Source organism: Microcebus murinus, chromosome 7 (genome assembly GCF_040939455.1).
Source record: "Microcebus murinus isolate Inina chromosome 7, M.murinus_Inina_mat1.0, whole genome shotgun sequence".
NCBI classification, from domain to species: Eukaryota; Metazoa; Chordata; class Mammalia; order Primates; family Cheirogaleidae; genus Microcebus; species Microcebus murinus.
In genome coordinates, this window is record NC_134110.1 from 106083350 (window position 1) to 106090657 (window position 7308).

General features: G+C 44.6%; 1 long non-coding RNA gene across 1 annotated transcript; it reads right to left on the minus strand.

Moving 5' to 3' along the window:
* Nucleotides 1–363: 363 nt before the first annotated feature.
* On the minus strand, nt 364–6994 carry LOC105885247 (uncharacterized). Its single transcript, XR_002224390.2, has 3 exons — nt 6882–6994; nt 4869–5035; nt 364–771 (listed from the first exon to the last, which is right to left on the minus strand). It is a non-coding gene; the product is annotated as an uncharacterized LOC105885247 (long non-coding RNA).
* Nucleotides 6995–7308: the final 314 nt, after the last annotated feature.

Consider the following 7308-nt stretch of genomic DNA (forward strand, 5'->3'; position numbering starts at 1 on the left):
GCCACGAGCCCCTACAACTTGTCTCTGGCGCACACCCCCAAGATTCTTTGTGCTCAAAGTCGCTCTACGAGCTGTGATTGCCCGCCACTCTTCTAAGTGGGTTGCAGCTATGGACTCACTTGACCTCCTCGTCAGCCTGGGACGGCACCACTCCTCACATCCCCGTTTTGACAGGCGAGGACTTTGGAGCAGGAGGAGGAAACGTGCTCCAAGCCTCAGCCAGCGTGGCACAGCATCCCTGCGCCCGGCCTGTCCCGTGTGGCGGAACATGGCCTCCGTGGCCCTCAGCTGGCAATGTGCTCAGAGTGTCTGCCGCTCAGTGACTGTCCCCAGACCCAGATGGCCACAACAGTGCCTCACGCATTGACTTGGGGTTACAAACGGGTTTTATAATGTAGGTAAGTTTGCAAGCAGAGGGTGCATGAGTAGCGTGGGCCCGCTGCACACATGCCAGACTCCTGTGAAACAGACTTTATACGTCGTCTTTTCTGGGAGGAGCCAGTTTCTTGTCTCCATTATCTCATCGTTTCTAACTGAAAACCTGTTCCTCACTAAGACTCTATACTGGCAAATCTTTGGGGCCAAATGTGCTTTGTATGGCTTTTTTAAATACTACCACAGGGACACTTTTTCTGACTCTCGTTTTCAATAGGATGAAGCGACGGCGTGAAGAGTCCGCTCGGGCTGCTGCAGTGATGAGCAAAGGATGGACGAGAAGGAGAGACCCGGTGCCTCCTCTGCGTCCGCCCTCCCTCGGGCACTCAGTGGCACCTGTGAGGAAAATGGTGTAAGTACCTGATAGGGGTCTGAGCCCAAGCAGATAACTGATGAATGCAAGCACACCTCATTTTATTGAACTTTTCTTTATTGTATTAATATTTTGAAGTTTTTTATTCTTTACAAATTGAAGCTTTGTAGCAACCTGGCATTGAGTAAATCTATTGGTGTCATCATTTTTCTGACAGCATGTGCTCATTTCGTGTCTCCATGCCACATTTTGGCAATTCTTGCAATATTTAAAGCTTCTTCATTCTTATTACATCTGGTATGGCCATCTGTGATCGGCGATATTTGATATTACCACTGAAACTGTTTTGAGATGGCGCAGATGCACCCATGCGGCCGCAGACGTCCTCAATGCTGTGTCTTACCTGCCCCCACAACTCGCAGCTCCACATCGCCCTCTCCTCAGGCCTCCCTGCTCCCCGAGATACAACACCAGTGAAATGAGGCCAGTCAATAGCCCCTACAGTGGCCTCCAAGTATAAGAGCTGCACATCTCTCACTTTAAATCAAAGGCTAGAAATGATTAAGCTCAGTGAGGAAGGCACATGGAAAGCTGACAGAGATCAAAAGCTAGGCCTCCTGCACCAAACAGTCAGCCAAGTTGTAAATGCAAAGGAAAAGTTCTTGAAGAAAATTAAAGGTTCTACTCCAGTGACCACACATACGATAAAAAAGTGAAACAGCCTCACTGTGATAGGGAGAAAGTTTTAATGATCTGGATAGAAGATCAAACCAGCCATAACACTCCCTTAAGCCAAAGCCTAATCCTCAGGAGGGCCCTAACTCTCTTCATTTCTGTGAAGGCTGAAAGAGGTGAGGAAGCTGCCGAAGAAAAGTTTGAAGTTAGTAGAGGTTGGTTCATGAGGTTTAAGGGAAGAAACCATCTCCATGACATAATAGTGCAAGGTGAAGCAGCAAGTGCTAATGTAGAAAAAGCTGTAACAAATTACCTAGAAAATATAGCTAAAATAAGTGATGAAGGTGGTTACACCAAACAACAGATTTTCAATGTATATGAACCAGCATTATATTGGGAAAAGATGCCATCTAGGACTTTTATTGCTAGAAGGGAGAAGTCAACGCCTGCCTTCAAAGCTTCAAAGCCCCTGTCTCTCTTATTAGGGGCTAACGCAGCTAGGGAATTTAAGTTGAAACCAGTGCTCATTGACCATTCTGAAATTTCTCAGGCCCTTATGAATGATGCTGAATCTACTCTGCCTGTGCTCTAGAACGAGAACAACAAAGCCTGGTGACAGCTCTTCTTTTTACAGTATGGTTTATTGAATATTTGAAGCCCACTGTTGAGAGCAACTGCTCAGAAAAAAAAAAAAAAAACAGAGTCCTTTCAAAATATTACTGCTCTTTGACAATGTACTTGGTCATTCAAGATGGAGATGTACAAGAAGATTACTGTTTTCATGCCTGCTAACACAGCATCAATTTTGTATTCCATGAATCAAGGAGTAATTTCAACTTTCAAGTCTTATTATTCATGAAATACATTTTGTAAGGACATAGCTGCCATAACTAGTCATTCCTCTGGGGGATCTGGGCAAAATAAAATGAAGATCTTCTGGAAAGGATTCACTATTTTAGCTGCCATTGGAACATCCATGATGCATGGAAGGAGGCCAAAATATCCACATGGACAGGAGTCTGGAAGAAGTTGATTCCAACCCTCGTGGATGACTTTGAGGGGTGCAGGACTTCAGTGGAGGAAGTCACTGCAGATGTGGTGGAAAAAGCAAGAGAACTAGGATTAGAAGTGGAGCCCGAAGATGTGACTGAATTGCTGCAATTCGTGGTAAAACTTGAATGGATGAAGAGTTGCTTCTTATGGATGAGCAAGGAAAGTGGTTTCTCAACATACAATCTATTCCTGGAGAAGATGCTGTGAACACTGTTGAAATGACAACAAAGGATTTAGATATTACTTAACTTAGTTGATAATGCAGAGCAGGGTTTGAGGGGATTGAGTCCAACTTTGAAAGAAGTTCTACTGTGGATAAATGCTACCCAACAGCATCACATGCTACAAAAAAAATCTTTCATGAAAGGAAGAATCAATCAATGTGGCGAATTTCATTATTGTCTTATTTTGGGAAATTGCCACAGCCAGCTCAGCCTTCTGCCACCACCCTGGCCAGTCAGCACCACTGGCATCAAGGCAAGACCCTCCCCCAGCTAAAAGATTACAGCTTGCTGAAGGATCAGATGATTGCTAAAATTTTTTTAGCAATGAAGTGTTTTAACTAAGGTATGGACATTGAGTTTTTAGACATAATGCTATTGTAACACTTCACAGACTGCAATATAGTGTAAACACAACTTTTATGTGCACTGGGAAACCAAACATTTGTGACTCATTTCATTGCAATTTTCATTTTATTGCAGTTTTCTTGATCTGAGCCCACAATATCTCTGATGTATTAATATATCTGTATTTAAGATTTGGGAGTAAGGAGAAAAAAGCATAGAAGAAAGAGATATGATAAATAAGAAAAATGTATCTGTGTTAGCAATACAGATCAAGGTGGAGGCATAGAACTGACCATAAAGACTGGAAAACAGGGAAAAATGGGAGAATAGAAGATGGAAAAGAGAAAGAGAGAGAGTAATAAGAGAACGGAGCTTTATCTGCAACCACTTGTTTTTGGTATATTCTTGGAAACAGATTTGCCTTGGCCCTCAGCTAGAGCATAAGTCCGTGGACTCAGCATAGCAACAAAGCACTTGATTCTGGCTACATCTTAAAAACCCGATTTATATTAATTTGAAGAGAGAATAGAACAGCCATTATCTGAGTAGTGGTCATACTAGTTTCATGTCTGACAGGATAAATATGCAAAAGCAATCCATAGAGAAAGGCCCTAGGGAAAATGCCCATATCTTCATATTCTTTTCTTCCGTTTTTCAAATGGATAGGATATAACTACTTGACCCTCTATGATCTGTCCATCATTTAGTGTCCCTTCAACCACAGGCTTGGGCAGCACAGCCTAAACCTTGCCTGGACTCACAGGATGGAACACAGGAGATGCCTCCTCCCAGGGGAAAGAATGCCAAGGTCACATTGTAAAAGAACCTATAAGATGGGAAATGTTACTGTCAGCATCTTTGGAAAATACAATTTACCACAAATATTTTATGGAAAGCCAAAAAGACGGTGTCTTAAGTAAAAGGCAATGATCACTGGTGTCAAATGTCACCGTTAGGCTTATTAAGATGAGACTTGGGATTTAACCATTAGGTTTTGCTGAGTGGGGATTTCTGGGGATGTATACAAGAGTGGTTTCAATTGGCATGCTCAAAAGATGACAGGGAGGGAGAGAAATTGAAGACAGTGCATATAGACAAGGACTTTTCTTTAAAGGAGAACAGAAAGATGGGGCAGTGGATAAAAGGCAAGGGAGCTCAAGGAATGTTTCACCTTTGATTTTGTTTTTCAAGATGGGAGAGATTATAACATGCTTCTGATGGATTTAGTCTAATAATGAGGGAATATTTGATGATATGGGAAAATGAGGAGATACTTTTTGGAATTATTTTCCTGAGTACACAAGAAGGGCTGTTGTTATGTTGGAGTGTCCATCCACAGGAACAAGAGGCCGGGAGGGAATGCGGACACGTGTAGAGAGATAGGTAGACATGATGGTGGAAGCCAGTGGAAATTCTCCTATCTCAGGTGAAATAGAAAATCAAGTCTTCAGTGGAAAATGAGGGAAAAGGAGGAAAATGTGTGAAATATCCATCTAGAGAGATGAAATACGATTTTCAGGCACTCAGGTATGTGATCATGTGTTTCTCTGCTGCCACTCTCTGCTGTTCTGGGGCGGGCATGGGTCACGCAGAGCTGGACACGGCCAGGCTCAGGGGGCAACCCAGGGTGCTGACGTGGGATAAGAAGGGGAATTGTAATCATGACGATGAAGTGCAGAATTCGGCCAGTTATGGAGGGAGGCGAGGCCACTGGGCAGGTGGGTTAAAGCGAAAAGTCATAGAGTCCACGGATTTTAGATCCTAGGGGACCAAAGAATGGTCAGAATGGTTATTCCTAGAGCACCTGTGATAGAAAGACTAACCTGACAGTTGACACTGGGGTAATGGAGATTGCCAAGACCTGGACCCACAGCCGGTGCCCGTGAGGATGCAGAGTGGAGCCGGACCTGGAGGAACTGAGAAGCCAGCCTGTGTGGGCATCATCTATGCGGACTCTGAAACTGCCGGTGCTGCTGCTGACTGCCGCATGCTAGAAGGAACAGCAGGAAGCAGGGGTAGAATCTGCAAGAACTGTGGCTGTATGACTAGAGGGCCTGTAGATTATTGAAATCAGGATTGGATAGGAAACAGAATAATTTTATTGCAAAGTTCAATTTTGAGGCTTTGAGAATGTAGCAGGGACAATAATCTGGAAGTGGCCATGAGGAGAAGGGTGCAATATTTCACATTTCATACACATATGCAGATGCTCATTCCCCAGCTTAGAGGTGAGCAATCCAGCCCATGGAAAGCACATTTGTCTGCGATGCCCTTCCGCTTGCCTCACCCTTGGCTCTTGCATGATTGCTTCTAAAGATGACCAATGCCATCAGAATGTCCACACCTCTGAGACTCTCAATATCTCAGCCTACTGAACGGGGTACTAATGCTTACATTGAGTCACCAGTTATCATGGAAGTCTCCAGCCGTTGGGCATTGGTTGAAGCACAGTGATGTAGCAGTTAAAAGATAAATAATATTGCTACACTCGTGGAACTTACATCCTAGTTGTGGAAGCCAGACCCTAGCAATATAAAGACCAAAGTAAAAAAAAAATATGTATTTTCAGATGGTGGTAAGTGCTAGAACTGAATAAGGGGTGGTGATGGAGGACAGCATGTGACATTGACCTGCACGGAATTTTCAGGGAAGAACTTTTCAAGGAGGGGATACTTTTATGTTAAGCTGCTAAAGTCCAATTGACATTAAATAGATTAAAGCTATGTTGATAATATTACAAATATATTCTTGGCTACCTGACTAGATGGTGTTGTCAAGTTTAGTAGACTTCTGGTTATAGCAAAAGTGAATATAGTAAGGTTGACCTCCTCTCTCTCACACACACACACGTATATAAACACAATATGGACAATCCAACTTCATGCAGAGGTAGAGTTACACCTAAGGATTTGTTATAAAAGCTTGAGTTTGACTTAAATGACCACGTCCAGGCTGGCCACGCCTCACCTCCCTCGCTTTAAGAGCAGCAGGTGGGATCAGAGCTCCCTCATGTCTCAGACTGTGCTACGTCCAGCACGAGGCAACGAAGAGCAGCACTGAGGACCTGAGCAGAAGGCGCCACCGCAGAGGCACAGCACAGACGCCTCAGCATGTCCCCGCCCCTCCGCCACCAGCCACTTGCTGTGCTCTGTCACTACAAGTCCTCTTTTACCCTCTGACAGCCTCCTGGCTCCTCTTCTCCATCCTCATACTCCTAGGGCTGGAGCCTGAGCCTGAGCCAGTGATTTCCGACTCTGCATCGCCCGCGGCGTGCACCCGCTGCGCAGCCTCTGCCGTCACACCAGTGTCCTCTTTCCCCAACCTCGGCTCTCCTGCTGAGGGGGAAATGTGTGTGTTGCCACCAGCCAGTCCCTCGCTGAGGGATTCCCGAGGGTTGAGCAGTGCTCACCCTGAAGAGGCCCCTTGATCCGTGACCGTCCGGGCAGGCAGGAGCCAGACTAAGGTGTTAAGTTTGATGCATTCAGGAATTTTACCCTTCTTCCAGTTATGTCAAAGCACTGCAATATGCAGTTATAAGATGGGCCATATGTAAATGTCTCTCCTGTCCTTGCTAAGTTCAAACTGGCTTGGAGTTGTTGTATCCAATTTGACAGACTTAATACCAAAGTACAGAATTTGAATTTTTACTTTTACTTAACAAAACTTTATCCTCTTCAATCATTAGTAATGTGCAAGCTGAAAGTCCCCATTTCCTTTGTATCTTCATCCTAACTAAAATTTTACCAGCTTGTCTATAAAACTATTACAATCTTGGTTTGCATGAACTTTTCATCCTATGGTCGGGGATCTCTTTACCTTGTCTTATAAAATCTCACCTTCGACTGGCACTGCGCACGGTGGAAGCGTGTCCTTTATTCACACACAGACAGTAGAACCAATGGCTTCCCCATGCCACACTCCCACTTGACAGTAGGCTTGACACACTTGCGAAACCTTCCAGAATTGAGAACTATTGCATGGCTTACCCGATTGAATGATGTCACAATAGTATGTCAGAATAGCCACTTCCCAAGGTTCACAAAGCCAGGCCCACAGGTGACTTCTGGTTCTTCCAAGGTAGAGTCATCCAGTTCCTACAAGGTCCCCCCATTGCAACCAAAAAACCTTGAACATAATACAAAAACAAGCATATGAAGCCCCTGCAAAGCGAGAAGATGGAAGAGAGCCTAGCGCCCTGAGGACCAGAGGAACCACATGGCAGTGAGCCACCAGGTGTCCTTTCTGTCTCTCATCCACCGTAGT